This window comes from Leptopilina heterotoma, unplaced genomic scaffold (assembly GCF_015476425.1).
Source record: "Leptopilina heterotoma isolate Lh14 unplaced genomic scaffold, ASM1547642v1 Lhet_11, whole genome shotgun sequence".
NCBI classification, from domain to species: Eukaryota; Metazoa; Arthropoda; class Insecta; order Hymenoptera; family Figitidae; genus Leptopilina; species Leptopilina heterotoma.
The window spans coordinates 2,177,334-2,194,614 of record NW_025110829.1 but is presented as its reverse complement, the minus strand read 5'-3'; the positions used below and the strand labels follow the sequence as shown (position 1 = coordinate 2,194,614).

The window sequence follows — 17,281 nt, the reverse complement described above, 5'->3', positions numbered from 1 at the left end:
GTTAATTAGGCAAAACATTCCCAAGGATTGTACGACATCCGTTCCTCAAGTTGGCTAACAATATTCGAACGAAGTGATGACGTTGACGTACTTTATATGTCAGGCATTGTCACGCGATCAGAACAACGCCAAAACAACAAGATATACGAATAGCATTGTCATTCACATTCTCAATTCTTACCGCTTCTTTCTTTTTGCTTTTCTTCATTGAACGATACTTCATTAAACAGGGGAATTTTTATAGTTATCACGTCTCTCATTTCTAATACTTGTATTAGTAATTTAATACATAAGTATGTGGGATAAAAAAATAATTAGTATACATAAGAATGTAGTTAAAAATTAAAATACAATAAAAATATTAAGAAATAAAAATCCCACGTGATTTCCACTCCAAAATACATAAAAAGTGTACACAAGGACACATACACATAACATTACTAAAAATAGTAAGTTATTGTCCTATGGGTCAGTAGGCTTGTAAAGCTGGTTGTAATGAAATTTTCTTTATTTTCGTTAAAAGGAAAAACCATAAACTGAATTAAATTTTAAATTATAATAATTTTTAGAATTAATTTATCAATCATTTAATATAAAAATTAATAAATAGAAATATGATAAGATTGAAAATTAGATTGCATAACACAAAATTATTTGAGGTCAAATGGAAATTATACGATAAACAATATAAATATATTTCTCGAGATTTATTCCAATAATGAATTCCTAAATTAGTGGTACCACTTAAAAATACAATATAAATACACACACGCACGAAATTGACTCTTTCACACAAATATACAAAACATAATACAAATAAAAACTTCGATATACCAAAAAACCTTAATTATAAATGTCAATCAAAATTATAGATCAAAAGATCAATTGAATATCAAATCATTAAATATATAATAAAATTATTATAGTCATATAATTTCTATTAAGAGAAATGAGTTACTTGGTCAAATAAAGTTAATATCAGTATACAATTAAAAAGTCAATATACAAATTAACAAAAATGATATAAGAATTAGCATTTTCACTCCAGATCATTCATGACTTATGCACCATACTTATCTGGGCAAAATTTAGGCGTCGGTTTGGCGGGAGATCGATATGGTGAGAATTTTGGATACTAATTGACCCTCGATGAGAAACTCGGATAAAAAATTATTCCCGATTCCTCCTTAGTGATGATTTTATTATAAATTGTACTAAATGTTGATCTCCTCCTTCGAATTAATGAATAAGATTCCAACTTCACGAATGAGACTTCTTTTCTTATTGGACTTTAAGACCCGCCCACTTCAAATCGCCACACTAAACAATGATTTTATCTCTTGTTAAATAAAACTCACAATTATAAAAAAAAACTAAATTCAAAAAGAAACAACAACCGTTAATTTATGCTTAAGAAGTAACAACGAAAATCTCACCTCTCAGTGTCCTCGGCCGGCACTCAGAAACGTGGCGCGGATCCGTCCGTCAATCTGGAGTTACGATGACCAAGTAATTGATCATACGCAAATTCTCCAGAATCGACGGACGTTTTTCCAAAAACCAGCGTCTTCCCCACCGACTTGATGATCACGTGAGACGTCCCTAAATATTATCTTCCCAACATACACAACTATATAGAAGGAGATCAACATGAATTATCTAATTTAAATTTCTCCTTTTATCCAAAAAGAAAAGACCGCCTCATGGTCCTCGGGAATGAGATGAACCTTTACGATGGGAATAGATGTTGTCTATGAACTTCCTGTAAAAAGAAATATTTTGTTAATATTTCGTTATATTTTTGTTTGTAAACACTAGAGTTACTTTTTCATGTTGAATTCATTATCATATGTGCAATCTGTTTCCTAAAAAACACAAGGGACATGAAATTGTCGGTTTCGTGGAGAATTACCTAAATATATTTTAAAATATATTAATCTCTAGATTTTCACTAGCTGACATTTTTTATAATAAGTACTTATTATAATGTTTATATTACTGAATTTTAATTATTTCCAATTTTAAATTTGGCGCCATTACCTTTGGTTTTCAGGCAGTGTTAAAATTTTTGTTTTCTATGTTGCATGGTTAGTTTTGATACTTATAAATTCACAAGTTCTAACCTTCCAATTTTTTTTTCAATTCTCCATAAATACAATGAATCGGAGTTAAGAAACAAAGTTTTTTGCAGTGCAATCTGTTTGTTTATTGACAACAATGATTTTAATTAATATTTCTATGATAAAGTGATTGTTATTTGACTGTAATTGTGATTTTATGTTGAACTCAAAATGAGTCGGATTTAACTCATTTTGAAACTTTTTGCCTGAAACTCAAAATCAGTTGATCCGGAACATTTTCGTTGCAACTCATAATGAGTAACTTTTCCAACTCATTTTGAGTTCAGTTTTTTCTGTGCATGTTGCTATTTTTAATTATTATTGAATCGGAAAGTTCAAAATGTATGACCTATAACAAAACTTATTATTTTCTCGCATTTGCGTTGATGTGACATATAACCTAATTTCATTTTTAACCTAATTATGGATTTACTTTCGTGCAATACTTGATGTCTAAAATAAATCTAGAGAGTAATTAATGATTAATGATTTTCCATTTCCACATCCTCCTTTGATATTTTTGCGTCTGCCATATAATACTGCTACTTCGTATACACATATAAATATGCATATTAATCGATTTGTCTTCATTATATGTAACATATGATTTGAATAGATGAACACCATCAAAAGACTCCTTTTAATACGACTAATAATATATATTTAAATTTTGCATCATTAGTATTCTGCCGTCCTTTTAAAAAAAGACACTATCTACATTTTAGCTCCATCGGAGATATTGAAAACGCGTTTGCATCTGGATCTCTTAAAAAAATTTAAAATTTTGTAAACAAACTTATGTTCTTGACTAATTCGGACACGCTCTTATCATTGGGGCAAAAAAAATTATTAATTTTAATTATTAGTTAATAAAACTGTAGATAGTGCACATTTTTTATCCGAAAATTATGAAGAATACATGAAAAGTGCACTATGTGGTAGATAGTACGTTTAAAATGGCTTTGTCGGTCCACTTTCCTGTTTAAAGCGTCACTATCTACATTATTTTTCTAACACAATCCTTTATTTTTGTTATATTTTTATTATTATTTTATATTTTATTTTATTTATTATTATATTATATTTTTTAATTTTAAAAATATCGAACGAAAAATCACGAACAATAGAGGGGCTGATAGTAAATATGGTTTATAATAATAATAATAATGGGAGCAAAAGTAGAATAATGGAGCGTTTACACCTTCTGTAAAAATTGTCCAGAAAGGAAAATTTGCATTGGAGTAAGAGAGTCAGATACACAGTCTGTCTCTCTTAATCCAATGAAAAATTTTCCGTTCTGAAAATTTTTATCGAAGGTGTAAATGCTCCCTAAGGCTGGAGTCCCATGGCAGCGTTTTGCGTTGCGTTTTGTAACTAGGCCATGAGTGCAAATATAGCGAACCTATATCTTCATCTCTCTCACACTCATAGCCTAGTTCCAAACGCAACGCAAAACGGTGCCATGGGACTGCACCCTAAGTGCCTTAAGAGCAAAAACGGTTAACCTGTTTTTGCTCTCAAGGCACTTATTCTACCTAATGATTATGTAATTTCTTGATAAATTAATTATATTAATGCTTCAAAAATGTTGTCAATAATAAAAAACTTATTTTATTTGAATTAATATTTTATAATCATTATAATTAATTTATCAAGAAATTACACAATCATTTTAATCTGTTTTTGCTTCTATGTCATTTATTCCACTTTTGCTCCCGTTATTATTTTAAACCATTTTTACTATCAGCCCCTCAATACATAAATTTTATTTACCATTATAACTTTATTTTATTTGATTATTATGTTCTGCATTAAATTTTTATTAAATTAAATGTTAACTTTACAAAAAAAATAATTAAAATTGTTTTTCTCCAACACTTGCTCTGAAAAGAGTACTTTTCTTGGTAGAAAAGTGTGGCGAAAGTAGAACTTTTCTCAACTGCTCTGAAGAGCGTGGCGAAAGTAAAATTTGGCGTGGCGAAAGTAAATTCAGCGTGGCGAAAGTAATTTTTATCGTGGCTCATTTTTCATAAAATATGTAGATAGTGCCTTTTTTAAACTGTACAGCAGTATTATATATATAATTATTAAAAATTTATAATTAAATTCATTATTTTTCATTTTTGTTCAATTTTAAAAGTTTCTGAAGAATTTTCAAAAGTAGAAAAATGGTCTTCACAATTGCCTTCATTTCTCACTATATATATTTAATTTTCCTCTCTCAATTTTCTTTCAATCGCTGCAAAATTTAATTACCTTTTACTTCTAGAAATTGTATCTCTTTTAATTGTTACGTCGAACTAACCCAATTATTATATTCCCTAGTGTTTCCCGATTTTATTTTAATTAGTGATAATCAAAATTGGGACGAGGTTTAGTAAATGGTCAAGAAATAATTTTATTTGAAATAAGTGTGTATTTAAAATGAGCGAAATATAGAAAAGATGATGTACGAACTTTCTAATACTGAGTCTAGTGGTCTCTTTACCTTGGAACAGCGGGAGGTCCTTCTAAGGTTGCGTCGTCCAAATACAATAGGCTTTTCACAGGCAAATTAGCTTCTAAGTGGTTGCAGGTTGACAATAATTACCTATGAATCCTTGTTAATTTTCCTTGTGTTAACTATGAATTCACAAAGTCGAACAAGACTTCCGAACACAGGATTTAGAAAAACTTGGTATAAAGAATATTTGTACTTTTCAGTGGACGAGACCAGTTCTTGATGATGGAAAATTTAGACTGACTTGTACGGAGCACCACTTCTCAATTCTCAATTTGAGACTTATAATACTGACAACTACATTTTCTTGACTGACTTGCTGATGATGGCCTCGCACTTTTTATACCAAAATTCTGTCCATATATTTTAGAAATTGTTCGCTAGGCTATGTATTTCTAGAAGACCATTGTTGCTGGAACACTTGTGTTGACTCACTATTAGATCGCACGTGTCTCATCTCAACTTATTATTATTTTTAATAATTATTACAATTTTTGTTATTTATAATTATAATTTGTTATGTCATTATTACAATTTTGTTATTATTTGTTACAATTTATAATTATTTTGTTATTACAATTCGGTTATTATTTGTTACAATTTGTTATTATCTTGTTATTATAATTCTGTTATTGTTGTTACAATTTATTATTATTTTGTTATTATAATTCTGTTATTATTGTTACAATTTATTATTATTTTGTTATTACAATTCAGTTATTATTTATTATTACAATTCTTTATTAATAATTATTTTTTTACTATAATTTGTTATTAACAATTATTTTTTGTTATTATTATTACTATCATTATTATTAATTATTATTTAATATATTTTATTAGTTTTAATTGTAGCTCCCATTATTATTATTTTATTGATTATTTATATTGTTTGTTGAAAATATGTTACGATGACGTAACATTATCTATTAATTAAGACCAAAGTGAACCTCTGATATTGAAGTAATATTTTACGTGTACAACTGGTCGCATTAAACTATATGAGATATTAAAAAAAAATTCCCTAAAAAATTATACTTCTAATTTTCTTCCTTTTTAAAATCCATTTTCTGATAATTGAGTAAAAAAAGAGTAATAAAATCATATATCGAATAAATTATTTTTTTTAAAATCACATTTGCAGATAATTTTTGTAGTTATATCGAAATTTATTGATTTTCTCCTATGCGGTTTACTCGCTGCAAAGTGATGGACGTTGTAAGGCTTTCGACTGTGGACCGGAAACCATAAAAATGTCCCATCGCGCCAAAATATCTACACGTTTTAAGTAACAAATCCTATTTTATGGAAATTTTAAGAATTTGAGACATGACAATAAAAATAATTTTTTGATTTAAAGGAAATTTTTATTTGATTTTGTATTGATTTTAGAATTTTTAGATGAGGTAACAATTTATTAATGTGTGGCATTTTCGGAACATTTTTTAATAGATCATAAATTTTTTAAAGATATTGTTTATTACCTAAAAGTTCAAAAACCAAAACGAATTTTCTATAAGGTACTTTTGTAGCCAGTTGTACTAACTAGAGTTAAGATTGTTTAGTTTTCAAAAGAATAAGATTTTGATAAAAATCTTTTTAGAAACTTACTCAGGATTATCGACTCTTGGTCCATAATATAAGTCCTGCAATGACTCGTCAAAGTTCAATATGTAACATTGTTGCCTTCCACATTGCATGTTGCGCTCAACGTTCGTCATGGACTATTCGTTTTTCAAATTGTCTTTCAATTTTCGTTAAATCGACTAGAAACTGTATATGCCTCTTTAATCATGTTAAAATTACCTTCAAAAACTAGTATCTATTTAATGTAAATTCAAGTGGCACGTGCCTCCTTTATAGATATAGGTTTATGGGAATATTGGTCCAACTAAATATCCTTTATAGATTTTATGATTCACCTATACAGGTTACTAGATAACCATGTTGTAAAAATTGATTGCTTTTATCATCATCCAATTATCCTAAATTTATTTTGTCTGTCTTTTTTCTACCTGAAGAAAACAAAATTTTAAACAATTTCATGTACAAATTGTTCAATTTTCCTTTCAAAATTTTATAAATTTTCTGTTTTAATTTTCATCTTCCAATTCATAATAATATATTGATAATTAATTATAATTTTAAGGAATAACTAGACTTCTTACATGTTGTTTTCATTTTTTATGTCATGTTACTCACTCATCGAATCTTTGCATATTTTTACAGTTTACACAACGCTTTAAACATCTAGTCATTTCCTTTACAATTTTTAATTTTAATTTGCATGTAATTTTATTAATTGTATAAAAATATTTATGTTTTTTTGTGAGTTTGTGGTCTTAATTACGGCAACATCTCATTTTTTAACAGACTCGTCTGTGAAATAAATTTATTATTTAAGGGGTTACATCCACTTAGACAGCCGAAAAAGTCAAAATTTTAGGAATTTTTTTAGAGAAAACTATTGAGTATTTTAATTTTAAAATTAATTCACATATAAAAGGTACTTTGAACTTTATATTGACATATTTTATTTATAAAAATAATTGTTTTTAAAAACTTTTATAAAGAATTTACGGTAGCTCCTCCGAAGTGACTCATCTTGCGGTGAGCAAGATATTTCTGGACTGGATCATCTAAAATGAAAAAACCAAAAATGTTTCATTTATGTAATAGATGATCCTGGGATTAATGAAAGTAATAAACGAAATAATAATATTTGACAAAATTATTTATAAAATAAAAAAATATTTATTGTAAGAAAACCTTCGATTAATCACCAAAAAATATAATTAAAAAGCTTATTGTGTTAAAATCTGAGACTTACATTGCACAGTGGGACGAAAAACACGGCCGTGGACAAATTAACATAGATAACCCGATTTTGATGTTTTTGATCTTGTTTTAAAGATGATAAAATTCTGCACAACGCTTCTGCTCTTGTTTTTTTTAAATTTGTTTCTATTGTTTATTTATAATTTTAAAGTTAAAAAATTTTTTTTCCTCTTTAAAATCAAGATAACTTTTTTAAAAAGGCGATTATTACATCAGCTAAATCCAAAATTTTTAAAGTACTAACCTAGAAACATATTGTAATTGTTAATAATTTTTTTTAAATCGTTCATAATTGTTATTAACAATTTGGTGAATTAATGATAAGTAGTTTGTTTTTTTAACTTTCAGTAATTGAAATCCACCTAATTTTTTGTATTTGATACCCAAAAGTAAATACCAGTTAAAATAATTAATGTACTTCATTATTTATAATTGTTTAAACAATTTTGATGATTTCAGTTCCTTTTAGCGATATTTATAAATTAATGGGTGCAATGTGCACTATTGTTGGTCAAAATAAACGACTATTACTTATTATAGTTAATATTTACACATAGCATTATTTAAACAATTCTTAATTAACAAATTAATAGCGACGTTGTTTTTAGTTGTTTAAATTTCATTTTTTTTCTAAATTTCGTTGAATGTCATATATTTTTTTAATATTTAATATTAAATAACACAGGTTTACAAATTAAAAACTTTTTTTTGCCAATCGAACAAAACATTTTTTTTTCGAATAGTAGGTGTTTTTTGAGTAAGAAAATCATAGTTTTAATTTTTTTCCCTCGTGCAGTTTTTCTGTAGCTTCAAATTTTGCATTTTCGAGGTGCGACGCCACTTAAACTTACCTGTAGGAAAATTAGCTTGTCAAAATATAATAAATGAGGTATCATTGGAAAGGTTATTAAATTACCTTTCGATCCATAGGTCACAGAATGAAATTCAACACAAATTGAGAAAGTTACAGTCGATTAAAGATGAAATTTCATGACAATTTTGATGATTTTTAGACATTTGAGTAACTTCTACTATTTTTTTCTACATCAAACAGGAAAGAATGTTCAGGTTTTAATTTTTTTATTGATAGACTATATCATTACACAAATTTTGAGCCCTTATGGACCTCGATTGGATTAAAAATGACAATTCTACACTAAATTTAGCGAACGAAACTACATTCTTCATCTTTAGTATCCCTTAAACATTTGCAGCAAAAATTGAAGTAATAAAATTTAGTTAAGCTCTAAAATTACTGAAATCACTAATCAAGGATTTCTGAAATCGTAGATTTCGAATCCAATGTTAGTTTTCTAAATTTCAAAATGGCGGATCCAATATGGCGGACAAGTTTTTAAAAATCGATTAAATTCGTTCTTAAATTCGTTACTCGGGGGTTTTCGGGGTCGCTGATTACGAATCTGATGTCAGATTTCAAAAATTGAAAATTATGGATTCATAATGGTGATCGAGTTTTTTAAAATTCATCGAATTCGCACCTATTGGATCCGCCATTTTTAATTTTTGAAATCTGACATCAGATTCGTAATCAGCGACCCCGAAAACCCCCGAGTAACGAATTTAAGACGAATTTAATCGATTTTTAAAAACTTGTCCGCCATATTGGATCCGCCATTTTGAAATTTAGAAAACTAACATTGGATTCGAAATCTACGATTTCAGAAATCCTTGATTAGTGATTTCAGTAATTTTAGAGCTTAACTAAATTTTATTACTTCAATTTTTGCTGCAAATGTTTAAGGGATACTAAAAATGAAGAATGTAGTTTCGTTCGCTAAATTTAGTGTAGAATTGTCATTTTTAATCCAATCGAGGTCCATAAGGGCTCAAAATTTGTGTAATGATATAGTCTATCAATAAAAAAATTAAAACCTGAACATTCTTTCCTGTTTGATGTAGAAAAAAATAGTAGAAGTTACTCAAATGTCTAAAAATCATCAAAATTGTCATGAAATTTCATCTTTAATCGACTGTAACTTTCTCTATTTGTGTTGAATTTCATTCTGTGACCTATGGATCGAAAGGTAATTTAATAACCTTTCCAATGATACCTCATTTATTATATTTTGACAAGCTAATTTTCCTACAGGTAAGTTTAAGTGGCGTCGCACCTTGAAAATGCAAAATTTGAAGCTACAGAAAAACTGCACGGGGGAAAAAAATTAAAACTATGATTTTCTTACTCAAAAAACACCTACTATTCGAAAAAAAAATGTTTTGTTCGATTGACAATTTCACTGTAAACCAGTGTAATTAAACACATTTAATTAATGAATCAATTTTTTTTAATAATTCTATAAAATATTTTATAGAATATTCTACAGAATACTCTATAGAATGCTCTATAGAGTCATTCCATAGAATCATTCTATAGAACTTTTTTGACTGGGAGGTAGTAAACTAAATACATATGTAATCAAGAATAATTTTGTAAACATTGAAATTTACAGTAATAAAATTCTTTTTAAATAAGGAAAAATTTAAGGAATATTCATAGGGGATATGTAATAAGAGTTTAGACTTAATTACAGGAACAACCGTGGATTGTTATTCTACCTAGGATCAAAGAGAAGGCTCAGTATTGTCTACGAGGTCAGATATGGCAGTGGCCTGAAGCGTCTCTCAATATATTCGATGTGATCTTAACCTCAAAGCAAGGATCTCTGCTTCTATTCATTCAAGTGCAATAGCCGACGAGTTGCTAATTAATTTGATTTGTGAGACCAATTCGATGCGGAGACTATAGCCACAGTTCTGGCACGCAGCCCTTGTGTCTCGTTGTTTCTAGTCCTTCCATCAATTTCATTACATGCTTCCGTCTTTTCGACATATACACCAATTCTCATGAGAAGAAGCACTTTCATGCATAAACTGAAATAATCGACTTTAGAACTTTAAAACATGCCACATATGCGCACTTTACGTGAATGTTAACTTCGTTTTATACTTAGAAAAGCAAAACTTTATTTTATTTGTTTTACAATATTGGATACTCTATTTTAATTACTACTAAAATTCATTCCGTAAAAAGTACTTGTAGTAAATTTTTTAATAACAACATATTATTTTGAAGTATCAATCAAATTTTATTTTGTAGCACAAAATTATTGGGGAGCTGCATATCAATTTTATTGATAATATAGTCAAACATATTTACTCTGAAAATAAAAATATGTTCAAATAAACTCCAACCATTCATCTTGATTGTTTTTTTTTATTGTTTATACTCCTGCCCTATTGGCCTTACGCACTTCGACAAGAGTCCCCGAGAAATACTTTTTGGATTAAGCATAACCATTCTACTTATGAAATTTTCTATATATTAACCTAATTTGCGTCTACAGCCGACTTTTATTAGGAGTACTCGCATTGCGCCTGGACCACCCGTCAATGGGTTTTCTTGCCAGAGAAGAGGGAAACTGTAGAAAACCTCTCCTGAGTTCAACCGGTTTATCGACAGTCGAATTCTAATGGTGTGTACGACGGTGCACATTATTATACCTCGACGTCAAACCTCCCGCTCAGATTGTCTCACGTGCCGGAAAAATACCAAGCCAAGTGGGCGCGAACCAAGGATACTTATACCCTTGGTCCTTAAACGACCGCCAAGCGAGGCATCTATCCGACTGAGCTAATCTGTCGGTTTTCATCTTGATTGTTTGTTAAAATAGATTTTTTCTAAAAATATTTATTAGGTAAATTTAGGATATTGGCATTCGTTTAGAAAAGGTAAGGTATTTATGACATTTATGGCACAGATTCAAGTAACTAGGAAAACTAAAGAGGTAGTTAAAATTTCACGTTGCATTTATAGTCTTATTACTCAGTTTAGAATGAAATGTAAGGGTGCCATCTATAAACCTAACGTTACAATCTCTGCCCTAACTAACGGCCATAAATGCTGTCATTAAAGTCTTTTAATTGGCCAGAAAGTGGCTTTTCCGAAAGACTCTGGCATAAGTTTCAAATTGCAGGCAACTAAAAAATAATTTTTAGAACATGTCAGTTTTCACATAAATCGATATTAGTTATCACAATTTAAATTGAAAAACAATTTATAATAGTCCTTATAATTCAAATTAAAGGTTTCTTTAAAACATTAGAATTTTTATTATTAGGATTTTAGAATATTACTGTAACTTTGTCGCATAAAGCGGATTTGAATATATTAAAACTTATTGATATGAAATGAACATAATTTAAACTAAAATCCTGTCCACCAACAAGTTCTGACCTACAAATACAAGTACTATTTATAATACTATTATTTGTTTGTGCACTTGTGTACATCTTCTAGAGTGGAACATGACGTGGGATTATTATTTTTTCATAATTTTTATTCTGCTTTTATTTTCAACTACATGTTCAACATGTTTAACATTATTATTTATTATTGAATATTTTTGTATCCCGCGAACATAACCAGCTGAGAAAGTTCTATATAATTTCACTAGAACGATTCTATACAATTTCTACATGAATTCTACTAAATTTTAATTATTTTTTATTATAAAGAATATAAATTTCATAAAATAATTTTTTTAAAATTATATGATTATTAAATTAAATGAATTATATAAATTTAAATGATTTAAACAATTTTGCCTAAAATTTGTCATTGAAATCAAATGTGAAATTTAATTTTTTACAATAACTTAAATTTAAATAAATTATTTTACTCAATTTATATTCATTCTAATTAAAAATCACTAAAATTTAGTAGAATTCATGTAGAAAATGTATAGAATCGTTCTAGTGAAATTCTATAGAATTTTTTCAGCTGTGTATGTACCTCTCACAAGTGTTACGTCCGTAACTTCTTAATATACTTAATTTATCTATAATATTTAGGCGTGTATTTCCTTTCAACAACATATTGAATTATACGTATTTGAAATACTTTCTCATATTATTACATTATAATCAGTCACATATATCTCATTAAAATATTGTATTCATACAATCTCTTCATATTATTGCATTATGGTCAGTATATTTTATAAGAAGGTAATTGTTATTATATATTTTATATGTATTTAAACAAACTTATAAATTATAACAAATCCAAGAAAGATGAGTAATACTTTTCATGTAAAAAGAATAACGATAGTGCATCAGGCAGATGACCATAATTCCATAATCATTGGAGCGCATAAAAATAAACAGGCAGGTGTCTAATCACTGGAGACTGAGCACCTAACAAAACTGAGAGAGACAACAGTCGCCCCTCAACCCCCCTTAAAATCCAAGCAACATCGACATGTGTACGATTCCAAAGCATTACACTGATGAGGACAGTTTTATATAAAAGGCATACGAGTTCTACTCAGATTAGAGAGTAATTGTTTAGAAATCAACCTGAACACATCGTTCAGTACAAGAGACTAGAGAGTAATTATTTGGGAACCAACCCGATCACATCGTCCACATCGAATTTTCTGCAAGTAAACATCCTTAAAAGTGAACAGTACACGGAGAAAAATTCTTTTTTAATGATTACAATAGTCTACATTACAGCTCGGATATGTGACCACTTTTTGGAATGATTGCGAAGACTATGTAATGTGTTAAGAATTGAGTAGGAACGATTACTATAGCTGTTGTAAGGGATACCTTCATGTTTGTACTCCTTACAACAGCTATAGTAATCATCACAAAAAGTGGTCACATATCCGAACAGTAATATAGACTATTGTAATCATTATGAATAAATTTTTCTCCGTGTATATCTCCAAGTATTATTTTCAAGGTGCATTGTTCGAAAGTGAACAATATATCCCCAAGTATTATTTTTGAACGTGAATCGTTAAAAACGAACTATTTCCCCAAGTAGGGTCAATTGGGGTCAATGTAAACGGAATATCTATTTTTCACGAAAAAAATTAGTTTTTTTTTGTTAAAAGGTAAAACGGACGGATTTTTTTTGCATGAACTTGTTACTAGAGTTCCTTAGAAAAATTTTATGAGGTTCAAAAAAATATTGATCCACCTGAATCGCCTAAAACTGACTGTTTACATTTACCCCGAGATTCTGAAATTTTCCTAAAAATCGGGGTAAATGTAAACACCACTGTAGTTAAGCGAGGTTTAAGAAACAAGTTATTTAAAGTATACTACTGTATATGGCGGATGAACCTAAAAATAATATTTTTAAAAATTGATCAAATTTGCTTGAATCTGACTACTAAGGGGTTTTTGAGGTCGCTGAATACGAATTTGAAGTCAAATTTTAAATTTTCAAAATGGCGGATTAACCTAAAAATATTTTTAAAAATTGATCAAATTTTCAAAAAAAAAATTTTTTTTTTTTTAATTTTATTTTTTAAAGAGGACCTAATTTCCTTTTCTATGTAATTTTACATTGCCAAATTAATGAAATTGTAAAATAGAAGCAAATTTATTCAATTTTTTTCTTTTAAAATGTAGTTCAAGTTCTGTTTACATTTACCCCGAGTTTTCAAATTCTCGGAGTAAATGTAAACACTTAATTATTTACTAACTAAATTGACGAAAATCAAAGTCAATTTGTGTTAGGGCATTAATAAGGAAAAATTACATATTTTTGTTTCATTTTTAAATTTATTTTTATGCAAATGCGAGACAAAATACTGAAACAGTAAAACTTTGATTTTCAATCTTTTTTGCATTAAAAGATAACTTACACTATGGCATTGCCAATTGTTAAAATAAAATATTGGCAATACTCAGAACATCTTGTAGGTGAGCTGAGGTAAAAATATTTACGTCGTACTTATTTTTTAATTTGTAAATTTAGCTGAAACATCTACTGTTTACATTTACCCCTTGTTTACATTTACCCCAAATGACCCTATTAAATTTGAAGTGAATTTTAAATCAACCTTTTATAATACACCAATTTGCAAAGTATAAATTTTAAACAATTTCCAAAAATATTAAATTGGAAATAAACTCAACTATCAACGAAGGTCTAATATTGGAACAACACATTCCAAATTGCGAACCATCGAAATTTGCTCAAGAGGCGACAACCGTCTGGAAGAAAGCAGATATTTTCACAATATAATACACTATCTCATTAGTGTAAACAAGAGGAATAATACTAAACCATTAAGGACAACAGTCGGAAGGCCCCTTTACGTCTAGCGCTCAACACCATTCAGATTAGATTACCAGATTATCATCACACCACCAGTCATCGTTATTCTTTAAGTAAGATTCATAATTTTTGTACTCATTGTAATTTTGTCAATTTTTTTCTTTCTTGTTGGTTTTTAAATAAATTATTCTCTCACAACATTTAGTAGGCTCATTGACTTATCCTCATCCCAAATTAGATTCATTTATGAAACTAATTTAAAACGAGGAACGTTAGGTATATTTAAAAAGGTTTCTTGTTTTTGACGTAACACAAGTAAGAATTTATTAACATATTTAATAATAATATGTACTTTCCAGTTTTTGGTCTTTAAATAATGTATATACTGTTTAAGTTTATTTAATTTATAAAAATATTGCAATTATAACTAGTACAATTAAAAAAGGAATTAACCTCCCTACGGTTTGTCCCGAGTTAACTCGGCGTAAATTGACTGTGCTAAAACGGTTAACCCCGAGTATACTCGGGGTAACTAAATATTTTATAACTCGTCAACAATACATCGGAATTACACGATCCAAAGTGGAAATTGAAGTTAAGGCTCTAAGCTTTTCAAAAATATTGGTTTGCAATGATAAACATTTTTTTTATCAAAGTTACATAACTTTAAATCTTAGTTAAACAACCCCCATAACACGCAATATTGCAGCAATATTGCTGCAATATTACATTTCAACATTCGGAATATTTAAAAACAATATTACAGCAACATTGCAGCAATTATAGAATGTCCGACTTAATGAATATTTCAGTGGAATATTGCTTTGCAACATTCAGAAATATTCCAGAGCAATATTAGCAGAACATTGCTTTGAAAGCTTCAGAAGTATTCCAGAGAAACAGTGCAAAATTTTCGTGTTACAAATTTTATGAATATTCCAGAGCAATAGTACATAAATTTTTTTGACATATTTAGAAATATTGAAAGAGCAAAAAGATTGGTTTTAAGTATATTGAGAAATATTTCAGTAAATTTTTAAATATAAATTGCATTTAAATATCAAATTGATTTTATACAATCACAATATGCAGTATAAGTGGAATAAGTATATATAGAATATAGTATAAATATAATACGCCATTTTTATAAAACAAATGTTTAATATTTTATTATCCAAAATAAAACATTTACAAATTAATCAGAAGTCATAAGAAAAATGTACATGTAATTGTTCAGTAATTATATTTTTATAAGTTACAATTCTAAGTTAATTGTAAAATTATTGAGTGGATTTCATGTTCTTTAATAAAATTTTGTAAATAAAGAAATTAGAAATAAATAATGATAATGAATTATAACAATTCTTACAATGCTAATGCAGGTGTTCACCATTTTGTTTGTGCGTGCCTTAGCAAATCATTTATTATTTGCGGCGTTATTTGTACAATTTCTTCTGAGGCTTTTTCAGTGCAGATTTACATTCCTACTACCTGAAATTGTTAATCTTGTATATCAAACAGTAAGAAGAAGGAGAAAAATAATAGAAAGAGTTCAGAAAAGAAGAGGACAAATAGAAAGTTGGAAGATAATAATATTAAATTGAAATTGACTATAATTCTTTAACATTGATATATTGCAGAAATACTCACAAAATGTAGGTTTTAAAAATAAAACTAATTGTTTTTATCTTGACAGAATGTATGGAGCAAAGGTAAAGTAATTATTAAGTTTCCTTTGTTTTGAATTTTCCAACACTTTGCTTTTAAGTCTTGCAAAGACAATAAAATCAATTCATTTGCACCAGGAAATGACATATGAATGTTCAATTTGCTTGAACTAATTGGATTCTGATATAGGTCTTGTACAATATCATGTTTCTTGCCTATCAAGTAAATATTTTTCTTTTCGAATTCAACAATGTTCATTATTGTTGCAATGGAATTATCTTTTAGGAGTACACAATTATCTCTCAAGTTATTGCAGTCAATGATAAAATGTTCGTAAGACAGTTTTTTGTACTGTCTTGTTACTTTAATGCAATTATTATTTATTACCGGTCCAGTAAAATGTTCTTCCTTTACTTTTGTGCCTAATTTGAATGTGTTTGGTTTTTCAAGATCTTGCATTTCAGAATATCTTCTTGACAACTGTTGTAGATGTTTATTGTTTCTTCGCAGTTTCTTCTTCACGGCTGACATATAATTTTCAAATTTAAATGCACTAAAAGCATCTAAGGATCCAAATTTTTTAACGTCTTCGATAATATGGAGCAGATTGTGGAAATTATATGTCATGAACTCCTTTCCATAGGTGATTTGAAAGGTTTGAATAAAATACTCCAGAAGCTTTTGAGCATAGTCAACATTTTTGTCAATCTTAACATAAATTGGACTTGAGAAAATAGTTATTGCCACATGAAGAGCCATAAAATTGCAATAAATAGCCTGATATTTAACGAGGACACCTAAGTAAGTTGCATATTCAAAATATACGTGTACTTATATACACGGTAGGTCGAACAGGTGGATTTAAGAAAAATTATTAGATCAAAAAGTTTGTGAGAAATATTATTTTTTAATAATACTAGAAGGGCTCAGCGCGCCAATATTGCTATTTTTTAATAGTTAAATTGAATCGTGAATTTCGATAAGTACTCAACTCGGTTTTTGAAATTTTACAGGAGACACAAAAAACAGCTTTGATTAATAGAGTACAGCTTTTTT

The 17,281-nt window shown here is 28.3% G+C and overlaps 1 protein-coding gene and 1 long non-coding RNA gene across 2 annotated transcripts in view; one reads left to right on the top strand and one right to left on the bottom strand.

Moving 5' to 3' along the window:
• The window catches only part of LOC122503575 (lachesin-like), a 156,638-nt gene that overhangs the window by 40,561 nt on the left and 98,796 nt on the right, over positions 1 to 17,281 (top strand). The gene's annotated exons all lie outside the window — the stretch shown is intronic.
• Positions 619 to 4,974, bottom strand: LOC122503604. The gene is made up of 3 exons (XR_006301761.1): positions 4,609 to 4,974; positions 1,437 to 1,762; positions 619 to 1,320 (listed from the first exon to the last, which is right to left on the bottom strand). It is a non-coding gene; the product is annotated as an uncharacterized LOC122503604 (long non-coding RNA).